General features: G+C 42.3%; 1 protein-coding gene and 1 long non-coding RNA gene across 6 annotated transcripts in view; one reads left to right on the top strand and one right to left on the bottom strand.

Moving 5' to 3' along the window:
• Positions 1-15,913, top strand: part of TIAM2 (TIAM Rac1 associated GEF 2) — a 244,678-nt gene that overhangs the window by 103,348 nt on the left and 125,417 nt on the right. For 2 of the 5 annotated variants that reach the window (XM_020880123.2, XM_020880116.2), the window contains exon 1: positions 14,711-14,852. The exons of 1 other annotated variant lie outside the window; for it this stretch is intronic. The gene's annotated coding sequence lies outside the window, so the exon portion shown is untranslated. Of the gene's footprint in view, positions 1-1,535; positions 1,634-13,295; positions 13,425-14,710; positions 14,853-15,913 lie in introns of those variants that run through there. 2 more of the 5 variants (XM_020880120.2, XM_020880121.2) reach the window with 2 other exon arrangements.
• On the bottom strand, positions 8,201-10,536 carry LOC110129014 (uncharacterized). The gene is made up of 2 exons (XR_002311353.2): positions 8,865-10,536; positions 8,201-8,417 (listed from the first exon to the last, which is right to left on the bottom strand). It is a non-coding gene; the product is annotated as an uncharacterized lncRNA (long non-coding RNA).

Here is a 15,913-nt window from a genome sequence, read left to right as displayed (position 1 = left end):
TTTTATTCTTCTTTCTCCACCAGCACTAAAAATTCCTTGGTTCTGTGTTCACCAATGTCAATTTTTGTGGAGGTTAGATGGCTTTTTATAACTATCAGGCTAATGATGTTTTGTGATAGCTCTTATGTGTCAACTAAGATTAGAAAGTATATCTTCAAACATGTATTAACTACATGGAAACTGTATGGAAACAAAATTCAGTTTGCATGTGTGTGAGTGTGTACCTGGGTGTGTTGATGTATGTATGTGTACATAAATACTGATTTTCTTATGCAAGATAAGGAATTAAAAGCTTATGTGTCTAAAGTAGAATCTTGTCTTTAATATTACTTAAGAATCTTGTCTGTTGCATGTATGGATCCATTCATTTTTTTTTTAAACAGGTCTTTAAAAAAATTTTTTTTTGCTTTTAAAAAGTATTAATTTGGCTGTACTGGGTCTTCTTTGTGGCACACAGGATATTTGACCTTTGGTTGTGACATGTAGAATCTTATATGCGACTTGTAGGATCTGGTTCCCCAATCAGGGATCGAACCTGGGCCTCCTGCTTTGGGATGGTATAGTCTTAGCCACTGGGTCACCGGTGAAGTCCTTCATTCACATTTTTTATGAGAAGTGCTTTCTGAAAAAAACTGTTGTCATGTGTTTGTCCAGAATAACTTGGAAACCTCTGCTTAAACTGTTTTCTTCTATGGACTATAATTTCAAAAATTGAAACTTAAAATGGAAAATCTTACTGCAGAGATGGAATCTTGTTCTCTCATTCAGCACCCCCTCCCCAATACCTCACCTTATCTTTTGGGAATACTTGAAATGGGGGGTCTTTTTTCAAAAGCTACAGCAAGACTTCAAAACCTTTGAACCTCTGGTTTATCACCATTTTTTTTTTTTTTTTAAGGGCAGTTAAATGCATTTTTTGGAGAAAATAGCCACCTTTTGGAATAACAGGGACTTCCAGTGTAAGGCTCTGTAGTTTTCAGCTCACTGGAAGAGGAAATAACTCCAGCAAGGCACAAAGAGTGCACACCCTCTATTTTGCAAATCACAAAATGATTTGGAAGGGCTGCTCTTGAGGCAGGGTTTTTATGGCCGACATTCCAGCTGTGGTTTTGGAGACAGAATATTTACTACCGCTCAAACACCAGGATGGTAGGTGTGTATTCTTCCTGCCAAGGGGCTTAAAAAAGCAGCTGAGGCACCCTTCGAGTGAGTAAACCTTTATTCAGCAAACTGGGGCGCTGCGTTCCTATGGAACTTGGGTGGTGATTCTGGAATGCAGGGCCCACAGCAGAGCAGTCATGGGCAAGCCCGGCGGCTCCAGGCCTGATGGCAGGCTGTCCTGGCTAATCGCTGCCGGCAGTCCATGGAAAACCACTTTCTGGTTAAGCCTGCATCATACTCTTCCACCAATGGAAAAAATTGAACATGATGAGGGTGTGTAGCTAGCAGACAAAAATATATCCAGCATTGCACAGGATCTGTTTTTAGCTCTTAACGGCCAAGCATTTGAAGTGTTAGAACGTTGTTTCCTGCCTTACCATGGGCCGAAAGAAGAGGGAGTCCGTGGATGTATAGAGAGACCCTCATTAAAAGAACCTGAGATGCACTGGTTACATCCAGAGTTCTGGCAAAGGTAAGGCTATAAACGTTCATTTCCCTGCTTTTGCTGTTGAGGCTTCATTTTATGTGTGAGATCGGCGTTTCTTGAAATATTCCTTTTTATTTCACTGGGTGCTGACTTTTGTTTCCCATGATTTTGTACTTGGGCAGCCCACGTTGGTGAGCACAAGGGAATAGGCCCTTTCAAGCTGGAGTGTGTGGATGCTTTCGTAGACCTATTGGTGATTGATGGCAATTTCCCCATCCTGTTTTACTAATGAGCTCTCCCAAAGTGGATGGGAATATGTTGTCGGGGTTTCTTTTTTCTGATACGTCAAGGAAGTTCCATTTCTCAGTCTGGTCATGTTAAAGCATTAATGGCCATGACCTTATCTTTACCAGTTACTTCTTTCAGGGCCCGGAAAGAAATGAAAGTGTGATCAGAGATTATATTTTACAGTTCCCTGGTTATTACATAACTTTATCAGGGACTTACTTTGGAGCTGAGTAAGCTCTTTCATTGAAGAATTTCTTTTTGAACTTGTAATTGGATGTTCACTCTTTATTCATGTTTATCCTTAACTTTTCCTCAAACTTTCTGAAAAAGAAATAGAATCCCTTGTAATCTGTGTGTGTGTGTGTGTGTGTGTTGGGAGGGGAACCTAATTGTAAGTAGAATACTGATTCATGTCATAACCCCTCCGAGGTGGCTCATTCATTGGGCATTTGTTTGAGCCCTGAATTTATCAACAGGGCTAGAGGGATGGCAGAGTCCTTCTCTCAGCTTTACGTTAATTTGGCCAAGCGTGTAATTCTCAGAAAATTGGTAGGTGGAGAGACAGAAATAGGAAGCTTTATTGAAGTCACTGTAAACTTGGAAGGTTATTTATAGAATTTCTGAAAAGTCAGTGTGCTACAGAACAGCTACTGGAGTTTTCCCTAACACGTTTGCAGCGTTTCACTGTGGCCTTCCATCTATCACCCTCAGGAATTCTGAAGTCTTATACTTTCAGTAGAGTGAGGCTCTGAGTTATTTCAGGGCGGGCAGTGTGTGGGCCTCTTCAGTGGGTGCCTTCCTTTATAGAGAAGTGTTCTGGGGCTGGAGGAATGTGAGTGTTGCCCAGGTAGGTTAGAATTAATAGGGATGTTGGTAGAAACGTAGTAATAAAGGTTTTATTTATTACGCTTCCTTTGCGTGTAGAAAGTGAAGCTTTGACCGGGCTGGCAACCATTCAGAGCAGGGAAGGAGGAAGCCCCAGCTACCTTCTTGTGTAGTCACATTAACACTTGTCAGCCCCTTGATTTTCACCAGAGCTTGCAGACAGAAGCTGAAGTCTGTTGAAGAGCCTTCTGCCTCTAATCCAGACCGACCTGGTGTTTGGAAGGCAAGCAGATAACACCTTCCTTTCGGAACTTTTAGCACAGAGGGAGTGACTCGCAAAGCCTCCTTACCCCAGGCCTGGTCTGGAAGGCTTGGAAGTGTAAGATAAGGGCTGGGCTCCTTGCCAAGAGATTATCCTTCCGAAGTGGTCCTTCACTGAACCACTAAGTAGAATAGATGATGCTGTCTTGGTGGTGCAAGATTGTGTTTGAGAAGAGCCATGCTGCCCTTCCCCAGAAATCTGAAGTTGGTGCAGGGTCCCTGCAGCCTCTCCCTTCAACAGCTATTGAATGGATGTGGGAACAACACGGAGAGGAACTCATGCTCCTTCAGTATCTGGTGGGGCACTTTTCCGTGTCTGTGTGCCTCCAGCTTTAGCCCCCTTTGTAAGATTAATTTACATGGGGAAAACAAATGAATCTGAGCTGAGATTCCTTAACTCAACTGTCAGATTAAAGAAAAAGCATTTTCTTTTGACAGAACATTCAGAACAAGATCTTTTTGGACACATTAAATTGGAAAAAAATTTCTATTAAGCCCTTGAAAATTTACTTATTGGTTGCTCTGGATCCTTGTTGCTGTGTGCGGGTATTCTCTAGTTGTGGCGAGCGGGGACTACCCTTCACCATGGTGCGTGGGCTTCTCATTTTGGTGACCGCTCTTGTTGCCGAGCACAAGCTCGGTAGCTGTGGTACACGGGCTTGGTACACATGCTCGTGACATGTGGAGTCTTCCTGGACCAGGGATCAAATCCGTGTCCCCTCCATTGGCAAGCGGATTCTTATTCACTGTACTACCTGAAATGTCCTGGTTGTATTTTTTTGTTTTTAGTGATAACTTGTGTTTGTCCTTTGCAACTGTGTACCTTAAATAAAGGCCAAGGTAAAAATGGCTTTACTAGAAAGACTTAAAAAAAGAAAGGATAAAGGTATGGAATCAAAGGAACAGCAATAATATAAGAGACAGGGAAAATAAATAATAAAGTAGATAAACCTGAATTTTTGACTATTGATACATCTGGATTTTTGACTCTTGAATGGTACTAAACATTGTATTTATAGTAGTTTGGGTTTATTAATGGCGTGTTGAGTGTCTTTTGATTATTCAGTTCCATGTTAGATGGACTCCCAAATGCTAGGAGGTGTTAATGTCAGTGTTTCAAAGCCTATATCTCAGACTCTGTTGTTGGTTATTTATAGTCTCTGGTATTGTGGGACTGAAAAGGACGTTAGGCAGTTTTTCAAATGGGAAAGCTGAAAACCTCCAGAACTGAAATGGCTTGTCCAGAGTTACTGAGACGGTTAGTTGCTGAGCTGAGATGCGATACCAGTCGTCTTGTTGATCTTTCTTATGCTACCTGCTTATTTAATTGGGAATACTTTGGCTCATCCTAGTGGTGCGGTGGTAAAGAATCCACCTGCTGATGCCAGAGGTGCAAGAGGCGATGGTCCAGTCCTGGGGTGGGGAAAATCCCTGGAGGAGGAAATGGCAATCCACTCCAGTATTCTTGCCTGAAAAACCCCATGGACGGAGGAGCCCAGCCAACTACAGTCCACGGAGTCGCAAAAGAGTCAGACCTGACTGAGCATGCAGCACACACATCCACAGCTCATCTTGATATTCTTTATAAATTGATAGAGACATGTATACATATATGTATGTACATGTACACATGTCCATCTGTTTTCCCCCTTCACGTCCTTCCTGTCTCTCTCTGACTTACAGACCTATTTACTTACCTACTTACCAAACCAGACACGCTTAAAGCTATAGTCAGAGACAAGACAAAGACTTGTTTTTCTTGGATCCTAATAAAGTTCAAAGCCATACACTCAGTCAATGGTCATCATTCCCATTAACTATTGCCAGAGAGAGTTTTTGGTGCCCATGTATTAACCTATGTGATAAGGCAGCTTTGGCTAGACTTCACCTGTCAGTCTGTTCCTGTTTTGGCCTTAGATAAAGATGTTTTTTCCCATGATCCCATTCTGGTATAAGACTGCTGTTTTCCTTAGTTCTGTGCTTGACACGAGAGTCTCTGGGAGGGAACAGAAGACAGCAGATGGACTCTAGCTTTGGTGCCAAGGTAATGTAAGGCCGTTTCGGAAAAATAAACTTTACATGTGAAGTGATAGACTAGGTTATCATTTTGTTCTAGGAAAGGGATGTGGTAAGTGCTACAGATAGTGTCAGGAAGAAGTCGGTCCAGGGCGTTCCTAAACCTTAAAGATAGGTTTAGAAATCCTGGGTATCTTTAGGACAACACTGGAAAGTGATAATGGTCCCCATCCTGTTTTTGTACTTGACCATGACACATCTCTTGTTGCAGAATTGTTAGAGTAGGATTGCTGAGATGTAAAGAACTCAAGAGATGTGTGGAGTGTAGGGGCAGGGAAGGACAAAAGCTAAAAATCCGTATCATTCGAGCCACTGAAAAGAAACTGAGTGGATAGACTTATTTTCAAGTCATCTGTGGCCACTTGTGGAAGGTGGAGTGACAAGTGAAAGGAAGCATTGTTCACAGGACAGTCATAAGCCAGGAAAATCCATGATATCAAGAGATCATAGTGAGTAAAGAACTCCACGGAAGCAGACACAGGTTCATGGAAAACACACACATGCACACACTGTCACATACGTGTATCTGCATATATATTCTGTTGACAGTTGATAGGATGATCACAAATGGATCAAAAGTTAAGTACAAAACCGCAAACCCCCAAACTCAGAAGTAGCTGCAACCTGGTGAAAACCTTCACGATAAATCGTCAGAGTTCCTCACCAGAGTTGATGCCCTTTTGTCCTGGTGCCTTATCTCACATGTGTATTATCAGTGGTTCTCAGATGCTTTCCTGAAGTCTCTCTAATAGTGGAGGGTCATGGCTCCAGGGTCCGTTCCCCTTCTGGTGTCTGAGCTGTCCTGGGAGGAAGCCTCCTTCCCCTTTGGCTGATGAAGGACCGTGCAGGTCTCCCCTCTCTCCTGCCACAGCTGATTCTCTGCATTCACCCCTATTCATGTGCTGGGATTTCTCCTGAAGACAGACAGACAGACATGCACACCCACCTACCCACCCACCCATGCTCTTTTTGGATTCCTAGCAAGCATGGGATTCTCTGTTCTTCATGGCAGAACTCCTGGCCAAGTTGTCTCTATTCACCATCTTCAGTTTCATGGACCTCATCTTCAGACTCATGTCAACCCAGCTTTCTCCACCTGGACCTGCTTAGGTCAGGTTCACTGAGAGCCTCCACATTGCTAACTTCACAATGGCTCGGTTCTCAGTCCTGATTACATGAACCATCAAATGCTCACATTCTCTTCCCTGGAAAGCCTTTTTTCAATGGGGCTTTGTGGGCAACATATTTTCTTGGTTTCCTCTTTTTTAAAAAATTTTTTTTATTGGTGAACAGTTGCTTTACAGTATTGGGCTGGTTTCTGCCACGTATCAACATGAATCAGCCATGGGCATACATATGTCCCGTCCTCTGGAGCCTGGCTCCTATCTCCCACCCCATCCCACCCCTCTAGGTTGTCCCAGAGTCCTGCTTTGAGTTCCGTGAATCGTGCAACAAATTCCCACTGGCTATCTGTCTCACACATGGTAATGTGTGTTTCCATGCTTCTCTCTCAATTCGTCCCAGCTTCTCCTTGGTTTCCTCTTAATTGGATTCACTGACTGCTCCTCCTGTTGCTTCCGATTTCTTGGCCTTTTGGTCCTGGGCCTCTTTGGCTTCTTCTCTTCCCTTGGTTTACTTATTCCCTTGGGGAGCTCATCCACTGTGTGTTTATCACACATCCTCACGTGGGTGAGAGCAGGTTTGTACCCAGGCCCATCTCTTCCTGGAACTCTGGGCTCCTAAATCTCAGTGACCACTCAGTGTTGGCACTTGAACATCCAGTGGGCATCTCCCACCCAAGACACGCAGAACCCACTTCCTTGTCTCCCTTCCAAGGGAGGGAGGGACTGTCTTCCCCATTCTGGGGGCTTAGACTGAAGATCAGATCGTGGTGGTGTTTCTGACCATACCGCTCACTTCCATCCACCTGGGCCTCCCATTGGCTCTCCTTTCACCTGTCTCCAGACTCCCCACCGGAGTCTGACCCCCATCACCTCTCACTGGCAAGACCGTCCCAGCCCAACAGGCCCAGCTTCCCCCTTGCTGCCCGCAGTCCAGATCAGCCTCTTGAAATATACCCCATGAGGCGGCACGTCTATTCACAGCCCTCTAATAGAGACTTTCCATCTCAGTGTGAAAGCCAGAGACTTACAGTGTCCCTTAGGGCTGGCCCTGTGGCTCCTTGTCCCCTCTCTGACCCGTCCTGCTCCGGCCATGCTGGCCTGCTGCGTGTCGTCCACTCCGGGCATTTGTATCTCTGTCTTCTGTTTCCAGTGTTCTTTCTTTCCCTAGAATCTGCAGTCTCCCTCTCCTGCAAGTCCTTGCTTAAATGTCACAGTCAGGAGGTCTTCTCTGCTCCCCTTTCTGAACCTATAGCTCCCCTCCCGCCGCGTTCCCTGGTTCTCCTATCACCCTTAATTTTTTTGCCCTGAAGGAGGAAATGGCAATCCCCTCCAGTGTTCTTGCCTGGAGAACCCCATGGATAGAGGAACCTGGCGGGCTAGAGTCCATGGGGCCCCAAAGCGTTGGACACGACTGAGCGACTGAATTGAACTGAGTGTCTGAGCGTGCACTTACTCACCTTTGAATTTATTTACTGTTATGGTTTATTGTTGAGTCTCCCCACTATAATATAAGCTCCATAAAAGGGATTTTTTGGGGGAGGAGGTGTATTTATTGCTATATTCCAGGGCGTAGAGCAGTTCTAGCACAGACTAGGTGCTCAGGAGACATTGATCACATTATTTAGTGGAAATGTTTCCTACTTAAGATACCTGATGATGTAACTAAAGCACTTAAGTATGCTAAATATCATGGAGCCTCTATATTTTATCTCAAAATGTAAATTTCATATTTTACTTCATGATCTATGTTTCTATGGAGCAATGTTTAAATTACTTAGTATTGGATGAAATGGAAACGTCAGGAAGATTCCCCCTTGATTATTCTATGTACCACTCCCTCAACCCCGCCACCCAACCCACACACATACATTGTCTGGGCTGTCATGTCCCACCCCCACAGCCTTCAGGAGGTATATTCTAAGGTATGATTGGTATTTAAAACAATGACCATGCACCTTACACTCTCAAGAAAACAAAATTCTCATTTGTGAAGTGTTCTTGTTAGGCTGTAGCATAGAATAAGTACATTCGAACCTTCTAGCTCTTTAGTTAACTTAGCATTTCAGTTCTTCACTTCATTCTTGTGTCCTGGTCCCCAGCTGCAGAAGCCTTTGCTGCCTGGAGAAGGGGTACCCATAGGGAAAGGTATTTATGAAAGGGACATGAGTCACAACCATTCTTCTTATTAGAGGAGCCTGAAAGTTAAGTTGGATATTTTTAAAAAAGGTAAGGAGGGACTTCCCTGGTTGTCCAGTGGTTCAGACTCCATGCCCCCAAGGCAGGGGGCCTGGGTTTGATCCTACACATCGCAACTAAGAGCCGGCACAGCTAAATCAATAATAAGTAAGTATTGAAAGATACAGAATATTTTCAGATTTTAAAAGTACAGAAAAATTTAAAATGATATTGGTGTAATATATATATGCGACCCCATGGACTGTAACCCCCCCAGGGTCCTCTGTCCGTGGAATTCTCCAGGCACGAATACTAGAGTGGGTTGCCATGCCTACTCTAGGGGATCTTCCCTACCCAGGGATCGAACCCAGGTCTCCCGCATTGCAGGCGGATTCTTTACCATCTGAGACACCAGGAAAGCAACAAAAATTAGGAAAATCCAGAATTTCCTACCTTTGGATACTTACCTTTGTTCCTTAGGGGTCTTGGTCAAATTAATTAATACATGGAGATTAACACTCCCTTTCCTGTAAATCAAGGATGGCTATGTCAGCTGTTGGGGGTCTTGTGCCTTGGGGAACCCTGGCACACAGCAGCTTAGGACATATAAATTCTTCCCCTTCTGTCTGCCCGCCCAAGGAGATCCTTGAGGTGACAAACATTCTCAATTCCTGTAAATTATGAAAGGTAAGCTATCAGTGCTAATACTAGTTCTTTTTTTCCCTCCCCTGAAAGTTTCTGTAACGTTACTAGCTAAAATCTTACCAGGTTTGTTTTGAATAATACATGTCTTATGGAAAAGTTCAGCAGTGATTGGTTTAATTTTACCTTCAGGCCCAAGAACAACTTACATTGTGGCTTTCAGATACAGACTTACAGAAATGAATGCTTCAATCAGGCTGTAAGCCGGATGGAAGTAAAATAGTTACACATTTATGAGAGTGAGAAAAGCCCCTGTTTAAATGAGGGGAAAACCGTGTGGTTTAAGCCTGTTCATTTTTTTAACTTAAATGGAACAGTAGTATAATGAAGAAATACTTTGCCAAGAATAACCTGGTACAATCACCAAGGTATATTTTGGTCACAGAACAAGACTGAGGTTCAGGCGCGCGATGCCTGCTTCTGATTTACATGCTGCACAGATAAGTCTCAGAGTCAGCGAGAGGCTGTGTGTTTACAGCCTGATTCTGATGCCTGCTTTTCTGTTTTCATCTTGGTGTGAATCTTGGGAGGCGCCTGCCCATGTCTGAACTCGCTGGTTGTAGAATGGCTCATGTTCCTTGCAGTTAAAACAGAGAGGTTATTTAAAAGTCATGCGAACAACTTTGAATCCCATATTCATAAAAATTCCAAGAGAGGGTTAATTAAAAGTCATGTTAACCATTTTGAGTCTTGAGCATCTTTGTTTCCGTCTGTCACCAAAGAAGTACCAGGTCTATAGAGATCAGGCTGCTGGCTAAAGTTTGGTTGAGACTTGTACACTTGGGAGAAAAATGCAGAGTAGAATTCAACATTTGATACTGAAAAAGAAAACGAGAAATATCCATGCTACCGTGCTAGAAAGAGCATGGGTGGAAATGTGTGAGATGCATTTTGATAATTTCTGAAAGAAAAATAAGAAAAAAAGTTTATCTTTAGATGGATTATTTAGACTATATTATTATAGTCTGTATAATATGTAGACTATATTATTTTAGGCTATATTTGTTCTGTAAATTTTTATGGAAAAGGTGATTAAAAAAAAAACCATGAAATATTTTCAGTTTCTGTGATGGCTCAGATGTAGCTGGGCCTCTCAATTCACTGACATTCCAGAAACATACCAGTAATATTTGTGGGACTGTTGGGCTCACCACATCTCTCAGAAACTCAATGCCATTAACGTTGCTGGGAACTTGCTTATTGATTCTGCAAATGTTTTCATGTTAATTATTGCATCCCCTTCCTACACAAGCTAATAAGCCTTCTGGGGAAGGGTTAAGATCATAAGTCGCTATTATTTCTCCCTAGTACCCAGTACATGGGGGGCGTGGGGGGTTGTATAGGTGTGTCTGCAAAAATTCATGCTGAACTGGTGAGTGGAACTCTTCTTTTACTTCAGTTCCCCTAGTTTCCGTCAACACTAAGACCATTTTCTTTTTTTTGCCAATGCTGCCTCCCACCCGAATCTTTGAGCTATTGCTTGCCGGGGACTCCTTCTGAGGTGTGTCCCAAAGTGTCCCTAGGAGTTGGCTTGCATGTGATGCTGCTGGGGACAGGGTGGGGGGAGGGCATGAAGGTGATGGGCAGTGACCAGCAAGATCTCCCACAGCCTCCTCCCTCTCATCCCACCCCCTCCTCTCAACAAGAGAGGGATGAACAAGCTGGGGGCTTTCTCTACTCCGTCCACTTGTTGATTCAGTCACTTGCGGATTCAGTAGGTGGCCCTGGAGTGCCCGTGTTTTTGAATGTGCCCTTTTCTATTCCTTGGATCATCCTTCTCTTTCTTCATCCAGCAGAATCCCACACAGCCACCAGACCCAGTTCTTCATCTGACTTTTTTAATGAGGTCATTTTTAACTTTTCATAGGAAGGATTTGAATGTCCAATGAAGGTTTGCCTTAATTTGCAGCCTGCAGAAAGGTGAAGACCTCACATGTGGCACATCCTTGATGGAGAGTCCTTTTCTCTTTTGATCTTCTTAGGCTAAAGTGTTTCCCTTGGGTGATGATTTGTTGGATGCTTCGAGACTCTCTAGACCTGGGTTGCTATTGGATCTTATTAGAATGGATGTGTCATTCTGATGAAATTACCACTTGGCAGTTTTATAAATCGTTGTTTTTGAGCTCTTTTTTTGACCATTACTCAAAGAGATGTAAATTTAATTCACAACCAGTGTATAGGCAGACATAAGCATGCAAAAAAAATTTAGTGTCATAGGAAAATTTTTATCTTTATTGGGAAGTAATCCTCTTTTTTCCTTTTCTTTCATATCCCCTGCTCCATTTCCATCCTATTCATTTAAAAATACTGGTATCAAATCATTGCATAAATTTTATGACCCAACAATGGGTCATGAACCCTTGGACAAACACTTCTGTTAGCAATGCTGCAGATGTTAATTTTTTCTTTTTTTATAAAAACAGGTGTGAGTGCTGAGACACTGCTTGTGATAAATTGGCTTACTAAGGTGATGAACTGTGCAAAAAGCTGGGCTATTGTCTTTGTGGAATTTATTGCTTTTCCTCTGCTGAATACTAGCCATGCTTGTCTTCTGAGGTCCTATTCCAGGGCATCCCTTGCCGTAGATTGGTTTGTCTTTTCATCTGTTAATATGGATTTGGAAGGAGTTCCATAGAATTGAAATAGACCCAGTGGGACTACACAATGGATGCTTAGCTTTTGAGGCCTTAGGAGCCATCCGCATTCTGCCCACTTTATAAGAATTACTCTCCCCAAGCACTATTCCTTTGGAGATCAGATGTTCCTTTTGCCTGCGTCTTCATACAAATTGGGGTTAAGTTTTCTTAAGATTAGAAATGAGTTCCTTCAGGTCCTGTTAGCTGTTCATTCAGAGTGCAGCTCATGGACCCACGGTGGTAGAAGCAAGTTTGGGCCATATTGACAGAGTTTGTTTAAGGACCTAAGTTTAGGTCCTTGGTTTCAGCGCTGTGGTTTTAGATGTTTAGGCATATTTGTTCTTCAGTTTCAGTGTTCTTAATGAGACAGGCAATACAATTTTAAGGCAGGGTTTCTCAACCTCAACACCAATGATGTATCGAGCCAACTAATTCTTTGTTGTGGAAAGTGTCCTGTGCATTGTAAGATGTTTAGCAGCATCTCTGAACACTGCCCAGTAGATGCCAGTGCCCCAATGTGACAACCGAAGATGTGCTTCGAGATTGCCAACTGTCCCCTGGGGGTCAAAATCACAGTGGTTGAGATCAGCTGGGTAAACATAATGCCAATTGCTCAGTGAGTACTTAGGTTATTTTCTTACATTTTCTAATATGTAATAATACAGGTACATGACTTGTGTCATTGTCTTTTTTGACATTTGACATATCTGAAAATTAGTTTTATGTGCTGTAACTATTGGGGAATTGATCAAAATCAGATAAATACTAAGACTGGAACTTGAAAAATTCCAAGTTTATGTATGTGTGTGTGTATATATAGATATGTATATATCATGTATTAATAGTTAACAAAATGTTTGAAACAGGCTGTTATAATATCGATATTATAATGCACCAAGTTAAATTTATAACTAAAAATTAATAATAGTACTGCATATTACTGTTTGCATTTCACAGTTTTTTTGGGTGGTTTCACATGTATTTCTACATTCGATTCTCAACTCGCGAAGTAGGTAGGACAGCTATTTTTATCCTTAAGTTGCAGATGGGGAAAATGAGATGCAGAAAGCACAAGTAATTCACCCTGAAACTCACATGCTGTTTAAGAACTGGAAGCAGGGCTTAAACTGAAGTTCTGTGACACAAACCAGTCTGGAATTCTGAGGCTTGTCTCCTTGATGATTGAAGGTCCCCCTGCCCCCAGTCTCCCACCCCTAAATAAAGGGAACTAAGTAGATATTGTTAGGGTTAATGGTGCGTCCTTATCTTTTATTTTTCCAGCTCTTATCGGTATCTGAAATGTTTGCCTTGTCCAGTGATGGGGTTCCTCTTTCATTATAAAAATCTTGCTGAAATCACGTGAGAAGCCTTGTTACTATCTCATGGTTGGGAGAACGTGAGCTCCCCTTAACTGCCTCACCCAGCCATAAATCTGGCTTTTGTGCAGAGTCCCCACGCCTCTGTTCTGCTTGCTACATCAGTCAGCCCCCAGCCCTCCTCACAGCACCATCTGGTCCGCTGGGGTCGCCCTTGGCTTCCCTGTGGTTGCTCCATCTGGCCAGTCGGAGGCAAAGCAGAGGTGGAAGAGTTTAGTTTCCTTTGCTCTAAACTCTATACTGTGTAAAAGTGGAGACGCTGGTATTTCTGATACATCAGGTCAAGCCCAAGCTCAAGGCAAATGAAGAAAAGGTAAATCTTGAATTTCCTCCTACAAGATGATTTACTGTGAGGTCCAGTAGGTCACAGTGGTTGCTGGGATTCTGATGACATACTTGTGAAATTCCTCCACATGGCTAGGCGTTTCTGGGGTGGTAATGGATTGCAATTTAAAAAAGTTAGTTTAAATTAGGAGTTTGGGGTTAATATATACACACTATTATATATAAAATAGATAATCAACAAGGTACTGTTTAGCAGAGGGAATTATACTCAATATCTTGTAATAACCTATAAGGGAAAAGAATCTGAAAAAGAATATATGTGTATCATGTGTGTATATATATATATGCATGTATGTATTCATGTATATATACATGAATTGTATATATATGAATCATATGTGAATCATGTATATGTATATATGAATCACATGTACTTTGCTATACACCTGAAACTCACATAACATTGTAAATCAATTACACTTCAATTAAAAAAGAAAGAAATGAATAAAAGTTCCATTCTTATTTGTGATTTTAGCTTAAAAAGCTACATAGCACATTCATAAGGTTGGGGATTGGAAGGGAATGCAGGCAACAAAATACAAGGGCTTTTTTTTTTCAGGTTCAGGAGATTGTGATCAATTTTTTAAAATCCCAATATTTTATGATAATTATAAAAAATAATTGTAGAAATAAATGTACACACAGCATAGGATATTTGTGTAGTATATGCAGCCTTAGCACTATTTCATTTATTTCTAAGTAACTTCACTTAAATTTTCTCTTGGTCAGCTGTGGGCCTTGTGGTATGTTAGTATACCTGATATGTATTTCTGTAGGTTATGTACCCAATGTGCATGTTTTTATCTACAGGGGCCTTTTAACTATTTCTTTTCCTTTTAAAAAAATTTCACAGGAAATCTGTCATTTTGATATTGTCAGCCTGCTTTCTATCAATAAAAAAATTTTTTTTTAACTTGAATACCATAAAATGCTTTTAGTAAAGGATTTCAGAGACTCAGGGTTGCAGAAAACTTGACCTATTTATTCTCTTGCCTTCAGACAAAAGTCCCAGCTGAAACTTGACAGATAAATATCTGTTCAATTTGCCAAACTCCTCAGGGACAGTTCTAAAGTTTTCCTCAGAGATTACCGTTCCCTGTCAATAAATTCCTTGTAAATATTAGATAAATTCTTCTAGGCACAGTTGAGGGTTGTTTTCTTTCTGCAGGAGTGATTGGCCGGGGATGTTGGACAGCTGGGCAGCACCACTCACATGTCACAATGCACGTCATGTCTGCCTTGGGGCTTTTCTCTAGGCAGGACTGTGTTCATTCTTGACTCATGGCCTCGTGGGTTTATACATCAGTCTTTCAGCCAGTTCCTGTTAGGATGATTCCTGCTCATAATCTTTGCCCAAATCAGCCTTCTAACATGTGAAGCTGCTTTCATTCAACAGGTATTGATTAAATGCTTCTGTGAGCTCAAGATGCAGACTTTAGCAGATCAAGCCTTGGAAAGGACAGGATCCAGGGCTCTGTGTTTTGAAATAGGACATGAAATTTTAAGTTAAGCTATGTAACTTTAAAGAAGGAGTCAGACAAGGTGAGGTTACAGTCTGCCGCAGGGGCATAAGCTTCCACCCCCAGGCCATTCTGCACCTTTGAACCCTTCCTCCCCAAGTCCCACCATCTCTGTGCATCCTTGAGTGGCCGACACAGCGGGCCCCTCTCCCGGTGGCGGCTCTGTGCCCATGGATTGGGGGGCTTGAGTGGTGCTGTGTGTGTGTGTCTTTGGGCATGTGGCCCTCCAATCAGAAGGGCCTGACAAAGAGTAGCTGGGAGCAAGCACAAAGGCTCATGTCTCATCAGCTTGTTGTGGGAATGGCAGCTGGGAGCTTCTCTGGCCACTTTTAGCTTCTACTAAAATGTAGCTGAGAAGAGATGACTCAGGCATTGAACTTTCAAAAGGTAGAGTTCTGGTGTTCCAGCTCCCAAGTCACATGTGTCATGGGTAACTCACTCACTTCGTGGCTCTTCCGCCTTTCAGATGTTCGGGAGAGCTGCCCATGGAAAGAGGTGATCGGTAATGGGCTAGGTACCACTTCAGGCCTCATTGGTTAGAGATGCTAGCTTCAGTCTTTATAGACTCACATGAGTGGTTAGATTTCCTGCTGATGCCTAAGTGGGAAATTTTTTTGACTTTTTTTTTTTTAATTTAAATTGTGTGTGTGTGGATCATCCTAGATAGACTTGTGTCTTTGACTTTATTGGGGATACTTAATGTCTTATACCAGTGCTTTGTGAATTTTAAAAGTCACCATCAAACTGTACAAAGAGGCTATACAAGTAGCTAACAAGCCGTGAAAAGACGTTCAACATCACTAATCATCAGGGAACTTCAAATCAAAACCACAGTAAGATACCATCTCATACTATAGGATGGCCACATTAAAAAAAAAGAAAGAAACTACAGCTGTTCATGAGGATGTAGAAAAAAATTGGAACTTAAACACTTTTG

Source organism: Odocoileus virginianus, chromosome 34 (assembly GCF_023699985.2).
Source record: "Odocoileus virginianus isolate 20LAN1187 ecotype Illinois chromosome 34, Ovbor_1.2, whole genome shotgun sequence".
NCBI classification, from domain to species: domain Eukaryota; kingdom Metazoa; phylum Chordata; class Mammalia; order Artiodactyla; family Cervidae; genus Odocoileus; species Odocoileus virginianus.
This window is presented reverse-complemented; position numbering and strand designations above follow the sequence as displayed.